At 38.0% G+C, this 14,337-nt stretch overlaps 1 protein-coding gene across 2 annotated transcripts in view; it reads left to right on the top strand.

The window, feature by feature from the left end:
* The first annotated feature begins 1,470 nt into the window (after positions 1-1,470).
* The window catches only part of CTBP1 (C-terminal binding protein 1), a 234,579-nt gene continuing 221,712 nt past the window's right edge, over positions 1,471-14,337 (top strand). Inside the window, exon 1 of one of the 2 annotated variants that reach the window (XM_050338088.1) lies at positions 1,471-1,602. The gene's annotated coding sequence lies outside the window, so the exon portion shown is untranslated. The remainder of the gene's footprint in view (positions 1,603-14,337) is intronic. The other variant, XM_050338087.1, reaches the window with a different exon arrangement.

Genomic DNA, 14,337 nt, shown 5'->3' with positions numbered 1-14,337 from the left:
TTGGATGTTTGTGAAATACACAGGCCCTCACCTTTAATCTGTGCTAATTTTTTCTTCTGAATAGTGGGAGAATTTTTGGTGTTTTTTAAACAACTGCTGTGCACAGTGTACTTAGCAGAACAAGGTGTTAATATCAAAGCAGCTTGTCTTCAAAACATGCCAGGCAGCTGTCCTTGCAAGGCAGAAACGTGAGATGACCTGTACTAATATTGGATACCTTGAGATACATGGAATCATGGAATGGTTTGGGTTGGAAGGGAGTTTAAAAATCATCTAGTTCCAACTGCCATGGATTATATGAGCATTATATGTTCAGCAAGTGTTAGGACTTTCAGAGGATGAGGATGAGGTAGTTCCTAGTGGAGGAGTTTTCACAGCAACCAAGCAATTTTAATGGAGGTTGCTTGGTTTTTAAATCACACATGTGCAACAGTCCTGTGGAGATGGAAATTCACAGAGAGCAGAGGGGACACCTTTTGACAGACAAGTGTTGATAGACTGATTTTTGTGATGACTGACAAGTGTATTAGTGTATCTTGCTTGTGTAAAAAGGCTAGAGAAGTTGGTGCTTTTATTTCTGTATCTGAGAGGAAATTGCCAAGAGTGTAAAAACACCCCAACAAACAAACATAAGGTAAATCCCCCACGAACAAAACCCTAGGATTCACAACAGCAGGAGCGATTGCCCTGATGTGCCACAGTTTAGAGCATCGTTGTAAAGTAGTAAATGCAGATCAAACGTTTAGTTTCCTTATTTTAGCATGATTATAAGGACAGTTTCCTTATCCGGGGAAAATGCGGATGCACTCAGCAGTTGGGGTTACCATACCAAATTTACAATAATGGATTAGGATTGAGACCTCGGTAGAGGCTGTGCTGGGTCAGCTGTGGGAGCAATTTCATATCCCTGAGACCAGTCTGGTACCTTTTAGGCAATATGTAGAAGTTATTTAGAAATTATCCCATGTTTGTGCAAACACGAGTTTCAGATTTAAAGGTATTTATTAAATTACTTTTATAAAAAAAGGGGGGGGATTCACAATGTAGATCAAACTCTTGTGAAATCTCATTAAAAAACAAAAAACTATTTGTATTTACATAAAAAAGGTGTGTGGGACTTCCTGATAAAGAGCATAGACTCCTGTAACTTTCTGAATGGTCTAAATGGATGATTTAAAATGCAAAGGGGAGGGAGGGGTTTACCTGCGAGCAGTTTTTTTGGCCGTGAGCAATTTTTAATTTTTTTTTTTTTTATTTATTTTTCCTTTCTGAGTTACATCCCCCTGAATATGGGGGGGTTTAGAAAGAAACTGCTGACACAGCCTTGACTACAGAGCAGTGCCCTGCGTGCTGCTGCAATAATTGCCCAGGCAGTGTTTTCCTGCTTCCCTGCCATTGTGCTGCACGTCGCCCCGATTCATTCCAATTTTTTTAACTTTCCCAAAGTTTTGGTGCCATCGCGAGCCCCCGGCGTGAGCAGCCGCCGGAGGAGCGGGGCTGGCAGAGTAGCATGGACTTGTTAATCTCAGCCTGATCTTGTCAGCGGCGGCAGAGCAAGAGGGAGAGAGGGAGAGGAACTCCGGCTGGGGCAGCGCTCCAAAGGTTCGTCTCCTGGTTTTCGTGCCGAAATGACGCCTCCGTGGCTTGGCGTGGGGTGTGCGGGGCGTTGCGGGGTTCGCTGGCGGGGCCGGGAGCGCCTTTGGCCGCGTTGTCTGTGTGCCGGGGGGGGAGGTTTTTGCCTCGGTGTGCGCGGAGAGAGGCGAGTGTGGTGTGTGTGTGTGTGGTGTGTGTGATGTGTGTGTGTTACGGCCGGGGAAACGCTGAAGAAGAAGAAACCCTGTTGGTTCTCCATGCAAATGACCGCTTTGGTTGTAACAAAAGCCTTGATGTTGGGCTCGGGAAAATGATCTGACAGTGTAACAACCCCAGGCCACTTTCGCCATGTTTTTGTTTATTCATGTTTCATCCCGTTTTCCGTCGCTATCTCGCAGATGTTTCCAATTTCACTGTTTGGTGTGTTTTGGTTTTATTTTTTCTTTTTTTTCTTTTTTCTTTTTTTTTTTTTTTTTTTTTACACCGTGGTGCCTTTTTGGAGTTAGCAAGAAAACGTGTGAAAGAATGTTAACAAAACAGAGAGGTGTTGCAGATGTTTATACTTTAGTTCTTGCGTTGCGCCTGGCGATTCTGGCAGGAGGGATTCAGGGCATATGAAGGAACGTAAGAAGCATCTGTTTTACCTACCGATCCTGTAATTTCGAAATGTGCCCATTGTAACTTGAATATTTACATAAACAGATGAAGTGAGCACGTTCCCGGTGCAGTGTGGCAGGCTGAGCTCTCATTTCTTTGCTACTGTTTCTGAAAGGGGGAAAAAAAAAAAAAAAGAGCAAGGAAAGGAATATCTGTGACACAACATGTACGCTCCTACATAAACTCCTGCCATCTCAGAGTGCCTTTAAATATTTGAACAGCTTCTGCTAAGTCAAATAAAATTGGTTACCATGAGAAACAAAAAAGTCTAATAGAATAGTTGAGCACACGGATAAAAATCTGACTGTAAAAATTGTTTCAGAATCATTCAAGGAATTGAATTAGACAGAAAACCTTTTCAATAACAGTCGTAGTAACACATTTAAACATTTTACCTTCTGAGATTCTGGAAAACAACACGTACAGTGCAGAAACAGCAGAGGTGGATGGTGTGTTATCTTGTGGTCACATAAACTGAAACGTGATTGTCTACTAATGACATTAAAATCAGTCTGGTTTTAGGATTTTGTGCTTGATGAATGTATCGAGGCATGCACAAATAAAACCCGGAATCTTAAAGGACAATGATTCAATGTCCAGAGCCAGTGGTTAAATCAGATGTGGTAACTATGGTGAGAGGTAAAGTTACTTAGCTCCTCACAGACCATGCATACGTGGATTTCCTCTCGTATAATGGAGATTAAGGAGAAAAGGATTAGAAAATCTAAAGAGAAATTTTGAGCAGGAGACCTGTAGCCTTGCTCTGGGAATTAACACTGAGGAGGCTTTTAGAACAGAGGCGGGGTGGAAGTAAACACTCTCTTGTAATATATATTGATGATAATTCTAGAAAGGAGTCTTTCTGGTTGGGAATATCAACAGCAGCTCATGCATACAGGAACAAAATCAATCCTCTCCATATTAAAATAATCCTCCTACTCTAACAAAACAAAAACAGAAACCAGAATAGATTTTTACCTTACCAAATAACAGCATAAAATCAGGTAAATTCTGCTATTCTGAATTAATGAATTTTAGCTTCTTGCCGAGTGAAGTAATATTGATTTATTTGGATTGCATTGCATTCCTATTTTTAAGCATGTGTATGATGTGTATTTAGTTTTTTTTTTCTTTTTTTTTTAAACATCAAAAATGGTGGCCATATGAAGTAGGAAATAAAATCAGAGCTCAGTGTTCTAGCTTGTAAATATTGGGGGAGTTTGGATTGCAGCCAGAGAGACTTGGACCACATTTCTGATTTTCCTTGAGTTGAGAGGGTTCAGTGTTACCCTGAGCTTTTCAGGGAAGAACTTCAGATTATGCTGATCAACTCAGAGGGATATGGGAAGGATTGTCATGCTTGCACATAAAACTGTGTTTTGAGAAAGCCACCAGAGATACTAATTAGTGATTAGGCTATTTGAATGCTTAGGAAACAGAAAGGGGAAAGGTCAGGTTTAATTTTCAGCACAGTGGGATCATTTCCCTGTAGTAGTGAAAAGTACTTTCACTATGAGAGTGAAAAGACAATTGGGGGACATGAGGCACGTTCAGCTTTCTAGTAATAGATGTTGAAATGTCTTGGGGTTTTGGCGATGCATTAGAAACATCCTTAGTAAAATATTTTAAAGTTTTGAGTTTCTCTTTCTCCCTGCCTTACACAGTGGTTGGAAAACACTTGTTTTCTGAGAAGTCTGCAGGGGAACCAATAGTTCAGCATAGCTGAGACACGTGGTGTTGCAAGTTTTAAGGTGTTGGTGCATTTGCTAGGAAATACTTTGAGCTTTTTGTGGGTCACAGTCCCACACTTTCCTTTGCCAAGTGCTCTAAGAGGGTGTTATCAGATACCTGTTCCAGAGGCTGAATCCACTGTTACTGTGCAACAGCGCGGGTTGAACCTGTGAATGGAACGTACGCTTTTGGACTTAAGGTGAAATGATAAATAATAGACCCAACAGCAATGTAATTCACAGTTGTTACGAATTGTTTTCACAACAGAAATGATCAACGCATTTCATTGATTTTTTGGTTTTAAGTTGTCGTTTCTTGAAAAGTATTAAAAGCTCACTAGTTGTATTCTGCACTAATAAGGAGGAAGAGGAGGAAAAGGAATTCAAGTGCTGCTGTTAGTGGACAATGTTTTGCTTTTTTACTATTGTTGGAGTTGACAATTGTATGGAATGGTGCATTGCTATGGCATTAATAATGGATTATTATTTTGGATGAAAATTTTTATTTATATAAAGGTTGCTATTTTAGATTGAAGCAGAAAGCTCCATATTTAGAGCAAGTGACAATTAATTTCCTTGTTCAATGTATTTTGAAATTGTTTTATTGCCCTACTTTATTGGGATGTACTATATTTAAGAGATGCTGTATTCCTAATGAATAGGAATAGTGGAATTGGAACAAATAGAGTTTTTCTTGATTTGCTGTTGGATTAGGACAAGTCAATTCACCTTTCTGTTATTGTTTTCCATCTATGAAACAGGTGTAGTGGTAATATCTTTTTAAAGTACTTCAATATCTACGATGAAATTTTGAGACAAGCAATGTTTTGCCTTACAGCGGCACACAGGGTGGACACTCACATAACATTTGCATCAAAAGTCCTAAAGCATTACAAAAATCCAAGTAGTAGTGATTTGATAATGAAATGTTTCCAGAAACCCATACCAGAATTAGTGCTGTTGAGGTATTTTCAGGTGGTTGTGGCTAATTTAGGAGTTTTTTTGGGGTAGCTAAATAGAAATATCAGCTGACTGGTTAATACCTTGATATTGAATATTGACAGATTATCAATGTCTGGTTTAAAATTTTGAACAAAAGATGGGCCTTTGTAGAGTTGTTCAACTGTTCTGTTGGGATTCAGCCAGAAGTGCAGTTTTAGCAGCATCTTGGGATGTTGAAAAAAAGGCAGCAACCAACTCTCCATTTCCCCAATGAGACTATTTGTACCAATATTGGAGAACCTTTGGCCTTCTCAATTAAATTTGTAGATTGCAAACCCAAGACATGCAAGATTGAGAATATCAGTGCAAACAGCTGTGTTTGTGCTCGCCCTCAAACAGCTGAATAATTTCACTGGGTCTGCTGAAATGAATAAGGGTTTTCAGGATTAAAATTTACGGTTTTTATCTTGTTTCTTTTGTGCGTGGTCACGGAAATTCTCCAGTGCCATTTGAAGTCTGGAGTGTTCTCAGGTATTTGAAAGATGATTTTTGCTCCATTTGCACGTGGTATGAAGTTATGTGAACTGGTTTCAGGTGCAGAGTAGAGTGGATGGGACAGCTTAATACTGAAAAAGTGTGAGACAATTTAAACAGAATCAGCCTGTACAGGTTATTGATCACAGGCCACAATGAAGCTTGTCATTTATGACTTGCCAAGGACTGACCAGTTTAATCAATTGCCAGAGAAGAGCAGTTAAGTATTAAATTTTATATGAAAAATTTAGGAAATCATAGTTTGAAGTACAAACTGCACCTTAAGTTTCCACATGTGTTACCCTGCTTCAGTTATCTACTCATATCTTGATCTCTGTAGACAACAGAGTCAGTATTTTGTTCCTGAAAATGGCCATTTGCTGAGGTCTTTTCTGTATGGTTGAAACAGCCCCAAACACTTTAAAAATATATTTTTATTTTGTTGTTCAAAGAACGGGATTTTATTCTAAGAAACCCTCTATAATACTAAAAACAAATTTCTCCAACAGTTCTCAATTTGACAGGAATATTTTTCTTCATCTGGAGAACAAGCCAATATGGCTTAGTCTGTAAAATTTGTTTATACAATGGTATTTTCTGTCTACACAGTGCCTGGAATATGTCTTAGCACATAAATAATAGAATAAATAGAAGTTTTTGGATCCAAACAGCTTCTGTTTATATTTCTCAGTTGGAATTGTGTGTGTGGAGAAGGGTTCTTTTAGCTTTGAGAAACTGAATGTACGCTCTGTCTAAAAAATTATGTCATTTGTTATCTTGGTAAATCTTAGACCATCAACTACATGGCAGTTTCCCTTTAGAACAGTAAAGATTAGGTGATGTTTCTGTGAAAATCATGCAAACTTAAGTACTGTGTTGTTCAGGTGTTTCTCTACCTTTCTCAGGTGACTGTGCTTGGGTTTTATAGAGGGAATTTAACCAGTGGGAATGCTGTGATCTGGTAATGACTGTGTGAACCGGAATATCTTCCCTGTGTCTTGCAAGGAAATAATGATGGCTTGAAAGCTTTTGCATGCCCTTTTATGTAGGTCTTTTATAACTTCTCTGCTTTCCTTCCTGATACATCTCCAGAAAGAGAATGCCTTGACATTTGCTCATATCTCCTCTTAAACTGTAAAATGTATGTGTATCTCTTTTGGTGCTGTATTTATGCTGCACTGTGACAGACAAGTAGAGATAGAAGTTGATATTTAAAGAATATGTTTTTTTAAGTATTTATAAACTGCTTTTTTTTTTTTTTTAACATCTCCTCTTTCATCCTTCATCTCTGAAGTGAGGGAGTGACAGTCATTCTGACTTTTCCATATAAGTGACTTGAATGAGATCTAATGCAGTTATTATATCATTCCTCTGGTCCAAATAGATACAAAAACCAAAGTCTTTGCTGTCCTTCAGTGTGAGCTGAGAGGTGACCAGTGGAGTTGAGACTGTGAGAAACACACAAAGAGAACTGTTACACTGACATTGTTGTGCACAGGTTGATGTGTTTCCTCAAATGCTGGCACAGAAATGACAGAAAAGATCCTGTTTACTTTTAAGGTCAAAGTATCTGGGAAAGATTCTCTGGAGAAACAATTGCCATTTCCCATTCTACTCAATAACTGTGGGAGAGGAAATGGATTTTGCAGATTTGTACCTCCTGGGAAGTCAGCTTGAAGAAAGTAAAGACTGTGGTAGAGTCATTGCAACATAAAAGTTAAGCAGATAAAATCCCTTAATCTATTTAAGATACACTGTATTACTTTCAGCCCTACCTTGTTACACTGGTGAAGATGTCAAAAACAAGAGGTGTTCATCCCTGTTGGGCCAATAAAAAATTTAGCTCTTCCAATCCTGACGCAACAATATCAAAATAAACGCAGTTGCATCCTGGCTGTGTATCAAGGTTTCTGAACCTTATTGATACTTACTTTGAATAAAACTTAATTAAAATCAGGTCAATTTGCTATTAATTTAAACATCTCTGCCCACCTAATTACGGGAGAACTTAACCCGTGGAAGTGCTTAAAGCTTGTACAGAAAGGATTGCCTGCTCCTGGTGTGGCTGGGGGAAGTGGTATAAACCTAGAGAGGACAAGAAGTCAGGAGTAGAGCACACAAGCTGAAGGAATAGGTAGTTTCAAGTTTCTGATTAGCATTGCACAGCAAAATTAGTAGATACATAGATAAGTACAACAGATATTTTGAGCAGTTTTTAATGTCAGTCTAAGTTCTGGATGCCTGCATTTGATTTTAAGCTGTTTTGGTCTGTATTCAACTACATCTTTACCTCTGTTCAGCATTATTTGTTGGAAAAGCACAACAGTCTAGTCTTGAGGTGCTTCATAGATTGTGATTGTCCAGATCCATCTTGGGAGAAAGGGACGGTCTGTTAGCAAGCCTGAAGATGTAAGCAGGTGTTTTCTGGGTGTAGAAGTCTACAGGGTAAAATGCTAAACTGACCCTTTTCCTGACATATGAGCAACATGTTCTACTGAGAATTATGAATACAGTCTTGAAAGTTCCTCAGTGTGTATTTATGTTTGTTTCTGCCTCAATAAGCAACTCTTTGCCAGCTCTTTTCTATCCCGGTGCTTTGATTTTGTTGGCCTTTTTCCATCTGCATAATATTGATGAGTCAGAGTATTGTCAGCTGGAGTTCCTCAAATTATACCAAAGGGCATAGAGTACAAAATATTGTCTAGTGTTTTGAAAAGAGACAATGGCATTCTGACACTTGGAAGGTAAGGCTGAAATGTGCAGAGCACCATGCTCTGCATTTCTGATGTATATTTTGGGGGGAATGTCCCCAGTTGGACTGGTATAATTTTTGGGAAGCCACTTCTCTGGGTGACAGCCATTTCCATAATATTTTCAATGTCATAATTAAAAATAAATGTTTAAGAAGTGATCTGCACATGGAACAGTAACCTGTTTAATGTCCAGGGTCAATTTTTCAACTCTTCCTTAGAGTACCTCTCCTTCATAATACATTTAATAGCTTTATGTTACAAAAAGTGAAGAGTTTTGTGTAGAGTTTCATCTGTGATGTTTAGACTGGGAACTTTGTATCCTGAAAGGTGTTGTCTTAATTTCATCATTTGGCTTTGAAACTTGTAATTAATAACACATGATATCATTTACCATCCATGAGTTGGATTTCAGTGATCCTTGGCGGGGGTCTCTTCCAACTCAGGATGTTCTGTGATCTCTCATACCACTAAGGGTCACAAGGGGCTTTTTTTAGAGGTGCAAACAGCGATTTCTAGGAGTGTGCCCACTGTAGTTTCAGCATTCTTTCCTAAGTTCCTAATTGGCATAAAATTGGTCCTAGTTTGCAGTGATCAAGTTTGTGTAGTTCTGGAAAAAGTTACTGTGTGTCTGTGTTGAAGTCCACGAAGCCCATGTGTACCTGAAGTTGATCTGAAGGCTTTTTATGAGCCAGCAGTTATTTATTGTGACTATAGAAAGTCTTTTATGTTAGGAGGCTGTTGCCCAATGGTAATTAAAAATGACAGTGACTATTGTTGCAAACGGTAACCATTGACTATGCAGTAAAAACATCCAAAGCAGCCTATTAACTGCAAAGTGGCTAAAAATATGCAGTGCAGATATTAATTTGTCTCATCATCCTGAGAATTTGGCCTACAGTAAAAACCTATCCAGTGATGTGTTTTCTCTTAAATTATCTTTTTTTTTTTTTTTTTTTTTTGCGATTAGCAGTCATTGCATATGTTTTAGAGCCTTGAAATGAAAGTTATGATGTAAACAACAGGTATTATAAGGATCAGATAATTAGAATACGATTTTTTTAAAGAGGTATTCATAACGTTCTAGCTTTGACTTGTTGCATTTTGATAGCAACAAATGCTATATATTTCATCAGCTTGGGATTGCAGTAAAATTTTAACTTAGAAATAGTGTTATGCCCAGCTATTTGTCAAAACAATCCAATTTTTCTTTATACTAATGGCTGTACTAGTTTCACTGCCATGAAAGTTTTACACAGTTTGCAGCCTGATGCAGTATTTTTTCATATTGGTGTTCACATTGACGTCAAGATTGACCATAAAAATGGGTCTCATAAAAAGAGTAGGGAAAGGCAGTTGATTGTAATTTAGCCTTTAATTTTTTGAAGTAGTTCAGCATTTGGATACATACCTCTGGATAGGATATTTAACTCAAGATAAAATTAAAACCAATTTCAGTTTAAATTTTAAGTGTAATAAAATATTGGCACATTAACTCACTATACAGTAACAAAGAAATTGTCTTTTATTATGTGTATACTGATTCTCTAAGGAAGAATATAGTTCTTTCATCAAACTGTTATGAGTAATGGAACTGATATATGTACAAAATGAGTAGTATATGGGGTTTTAACGAATAAGTGATGTATCAAAGAAGGTGGTTTCCAGCAATATTTTCTTGTCAAATGGGTTTATCTCTTAAGCTTTATGGGTGCAGTGTGTCAGCAGAATAAACAAACATCTGTCACTCTTCAGTTATGCTACCAAAATAAATAACGTTACATTCAACCAAAAGTATTTTGCGTTGTCCAAGACAAACATCCACGGCAATTGGCAGTCACGTGTCCCAGAGATCACTTTGTGATGAAGGTTCCCCCTCTCCAGCACTGACTCTTGAGTAGTTAGGAAGGTTATGCTGAGTAAACATCAGGGGAAATTTGTGCTACAGTTCTCATGTGGGAAAAGAATTTGTCATGTTGCCAATTGCAAAACTCAGATCCAGCAAGAATCTGGAATTTGAATTGACAGACCAAAAGCTTCCATTGTTTTGAGTTTTCAGAGATCCTGGTAGAGTCCAAGAAAGGGTCTTGGACATTTTGTGTTTTCAGAAATATGTGGTACAATCCTGTGTGAGATGAGTCTATCCAGAATGTATATTTAGCCTGGTTATAGTGCCTTATTAAACCTAGTTATAGACCAATTTTCTGTTGGACCCAAAGTCAATATGGGAGGGGGAAAAAAAAGCATATCCTGAAGAATCTGTCAGAGCATGAAACAGGAAACAAAAGATGGATTCACACAAGCAGTAATTAAGTGACAGTGAACAGAAAGTTCTCTGCAAACCTGATGTGTGGTACAGATGAACTGCAGTGACACTTGTTGAAGTACAGTAAATATGCAGTGGGTGTGCTGAGCTGGTGGTACTGAGAGGCTTTCTTGGTCTCTGAGGGACTAAGAGACTGCAGGAAAAATGATGACATATGAGTCTCAAAAACATCTACCTCTCCTTTTGTCATATTGCTAAGAAAGAAGGTTCAGACTCATCAATGTCTGTACCCTGCAGAGGCTCAGAGTGGAAGCTGCAATGGATTTTTTTTGTTGCTCCAGTTCAGAGCATGAAGTGTCCTATGGCAAGTTCTGTAGTCACTTGATGGTCTCTGTGATCCTTCCTCTTCTTTATGGAAAACATCTGATATCTTTTCAGCAACTGTTTTTAGTGCTAAAACTCTATAAACTTTACAGTGTTCATCTCCTTCCTTACACGTGGTGTGGGGATGGGTTGCTATACCTATTGAAGCAGAGCAGAAGATTCTCTGAAATACAATTATGCATTCAAATAGCAAGAGTTGGTGCAGCATGCATCCTCTCCCGTGAGAAGCCTTCCCTGTTCATTCCTTGCATTGTTTTTCCCTTGTTAATAATGGTTCTTTGATATTTTGTAAGTCCCTTACCTGGGGAGGATGTGATAGAGTCACTTAGATTACAGTGCAAGAGAGGGTATGGAATTACCACCTTATTTTTGTGGTTGCTGTTTGTCAAGGTAGGCATGATTCCATTTTTCAGTTGTTTTTGACTGAGGATTTGCTGTTGCAAGATTTGAAATAAACTACTAATCATTTATATTTGCTTGTTTTTGCTTTCCAGACTCAAGGTATTGCATTTTACAGAGTATTGTATTTCTAAATACAGAATTTCATGATGTAGACTGTTTGGAGATGCATATGTTATAAGGTCAATAATAAATAAAATGTTTTGGACACAGTCATGCTTAATATGAGATGTTATATCAGGTGTTTCACAATTAAGTGTTAAAGAAAATTCTTGGTGTTGACCCAAAAGTTGTTTGGGTTTTTTTTTAATAATACTCTTAATTTGGAGTTGGGGGAGGATGGGTGGGGAGAGGTGATAGAAGGAAGACTGAACTTGGTCATCTTTGTGAACCCTATAATATAGTCCACATGTAAAAGCAGAAAAAACAAAAGAGGAATGCTGTCAGTTTTCAGTTGTCCTTGTTTCCTAAGTATGGCACCTGCAGTGTGAGTCTGTGTGCCCATGGGAGTGGGGTTAAGAATTTTGCTATGATAATCATGTTATTAAGCAATTTAACTTCCTGCTTTCAGTGTTTGAGTGAGCTCAGGAGGAAGAGGAATGGAATTTTTTCCCTCCTCCACCTGCTTTTGGAGGATAAGGTTCATACTTGATTTTATAACATTGAAACAATGAAACCATTACATTTAGTTCTAATTCCAGATCATTTTTAGGAAGATTGTTGGTTGTGGGCATGCACTTTAGGCAGATATATGCTGCTGTGGGGAAGAAGGCTTTTTTGGTGAGGAATTGATGCTGGAAATGATTAGATTCTTGTTTGGTCATTTAAAAAAAAAAAAAATCAGGTGAACCCTCATATGTTCCAAAAGATTGTGTTAAAACAACCATCTGATATCCCAGGTCTTGGGTCTCCTGGCTGAAGTGGTTGGTGCTTTCACAGATCTCCATACTTCAAGACAGCAGAAGGAAAATGTGTGATTTAAAGATGACACAGAAGTATTTTTTGCTCTAGATTCAACTTGTCATATAAAGCTATTGTTGTATCTGATGCCGATCAAGCCATAGGTTAACGTGATAGTCACATTTATCCAGTGTTAACAGACTTCTGATGGTTTTGTGTGGTTTTAATAGATCTGGATTATGTTTGATGGGCTACAGAGATGATGTAGACCTGAAAGGTAAGGCAATAACCACCACCTCTGTCTTACATCTTTGTCATCTTTACAGCTCAGCAAAACCTTGCCAAGCAATATAAAACACTGTTAACATCTGTTTGGTGTTAAAACCTATCACTCCTACTGCAGTGGCTCCTTCCTCCTAGAGCTGAACATTGTTTCTTTCTTGAACTTCCATTGGAATCAGCAGGGGATGATCTTGGGGATCTAGAAATGTGGTGTTGTAAGTCGTGATATGGCCCAGCGATCACTAGGATCTTAATTTTAAGATAATGCCTTTAGGATTCCTTTGTATTCCTTTCCAGTTTAAGTGTACTAGATTTTTTGTTTGTTTTTTGTTTTTAAAGAAGGATTCTGAAATTGCCTCTTAGTGTCCAAAAATATAAGGCTGAATATTGGTGAGAAATCAACTGAGGTGTTAAAACAAGTTGTTTTTAATAAAAGTCTGGCTGACAAAGTCCTTTCCTGACCTAGAACAGGCAATAATTAGACCTGTTATTTAGAGACCAAATTTTCAACATTGATGATCTAAGGTTGGGAGATTGTCTACCAAAAAAGATATTTACTTTTGCTTTAAAGAAACTGTATATTTGGTTTTCTAGGATTCTTTAAAGATTTTATTTTTACTTCATGGTACTCCATTTTACTCCAGATTTCATAGCAAGATAAAAAATTCTATTAAAATATAGTAAATTTTAAATTAAATTCATTAAATTGTCACATGGACCTAAGTCTGGGAAAACCTGACTTGGAAGGAGGAATAAAAGAACTAATTGGAGTTTAATCTGAAGAGAAGGTTACTAAGGGTTGATATAACGGTGTGCAAGAAGTATTTGTAGAGGCATGGTGGAGAGCACAAGAAATAATGAACTTGGATCAAAGCAAGAGAGAGTCAGGCAGGTTGAACTTTGTTACCATCAAACCAGCAGATTTTTTTTTTTTTTTTAAGCATAATGATACAGAAGCTCTGGGATCTGCTGCCTGGAAATCCTACACAGTCTCTTACCTGAGACCTTAAGCTCCAGTTTAAACAACTTCTGTGGGGAATGAGACAAGTACAGATAAGCTGGGCTTGGGAAAGGAGTGGCCCAGATGACCTTTTGAGCTCTCCCTTCCAGTTACTTTTTCTATGAACCTAAGAATATAAGACTAGAACAGAACAACTATGAAAAGTTTTACTACCTCTCATGTGGTGTTTTTTGTTTGTTTGTTTGTTTGGTGGGGGTTTTGTTGTTGTTGTTGTTTTTTAATTGTGGTTTTTATTGACAGGATATAATTTTAAGCCAAAATGTCTAGTTTGTTTGGCACACACATTCTTGGGACAGTCTCCTGTTGGCAATAACTACCATATTTAAGTGCTTTCCAGTACGAAGCTATAAGTGCTATAAAAGTGCTATCAGTTTGTTGAGATTCAAGTTGTCCCTTTCAAAGTGTTCTTTAATACTTCCTAAGGTGTGCCAGGACATTGTGTGCAGTTGTCTGGGGACACCAGTCAATGAGTTGGTGTGATTTCTGTTTTGGTTCAGAGTGTGCCAGCTTTTCCCATCCTGCAATTTGGCTTTAAAGACATAAGATGCAGCTCTGGAACGTTTTCATCCTGTGGGTTCTTTTTTTTATCTGATGTGGCCTGTTATTTTATGAACTCTAAGTGCATTTGTGTAAATGCTTATTCAGCCCTCGTGAGTTTATTCATGACTTTATTGCTAAAGCATTTGGGAGTTCATTATGTCCATACTTCCACATGAATTAAGTTGCTTTCTCAGAAAGTGGAGCTTTTAAAGAGTTTTCTTCCCAAAGCTGTTGTCATGCTGTTATGTTACTGTCCAACTGTTACTTGGGCAATGAAAGCTCAGATTTTTGCATACCTCTGCCTTCTGCCCATGCACTGAATCCCTGGGAGAGGTGGGT

The sequence above is a fragment of the Myiozetetes cayanensis genome, unplaced genomic scaffold, assembly GCF_022539395.1.
Source record: "Myiozetetes cayanensis isolate MyiCay16 unplaced genomic scaffold, myiCay2020 scf7, whole genome shotgun sequence".
NCBI classification, from domain to species: domain Eukaryota; kingdom Metazoa; phylum Chordata; class Aves; order Passeriformes; family Tyrannidae; genus Myiozetetes; species Myiozetetes cayanensis.
Note: the sequence above shows the minus strand (reverse complement) of the source record. Positions and strands in the feature narration are given on the sequence as shown.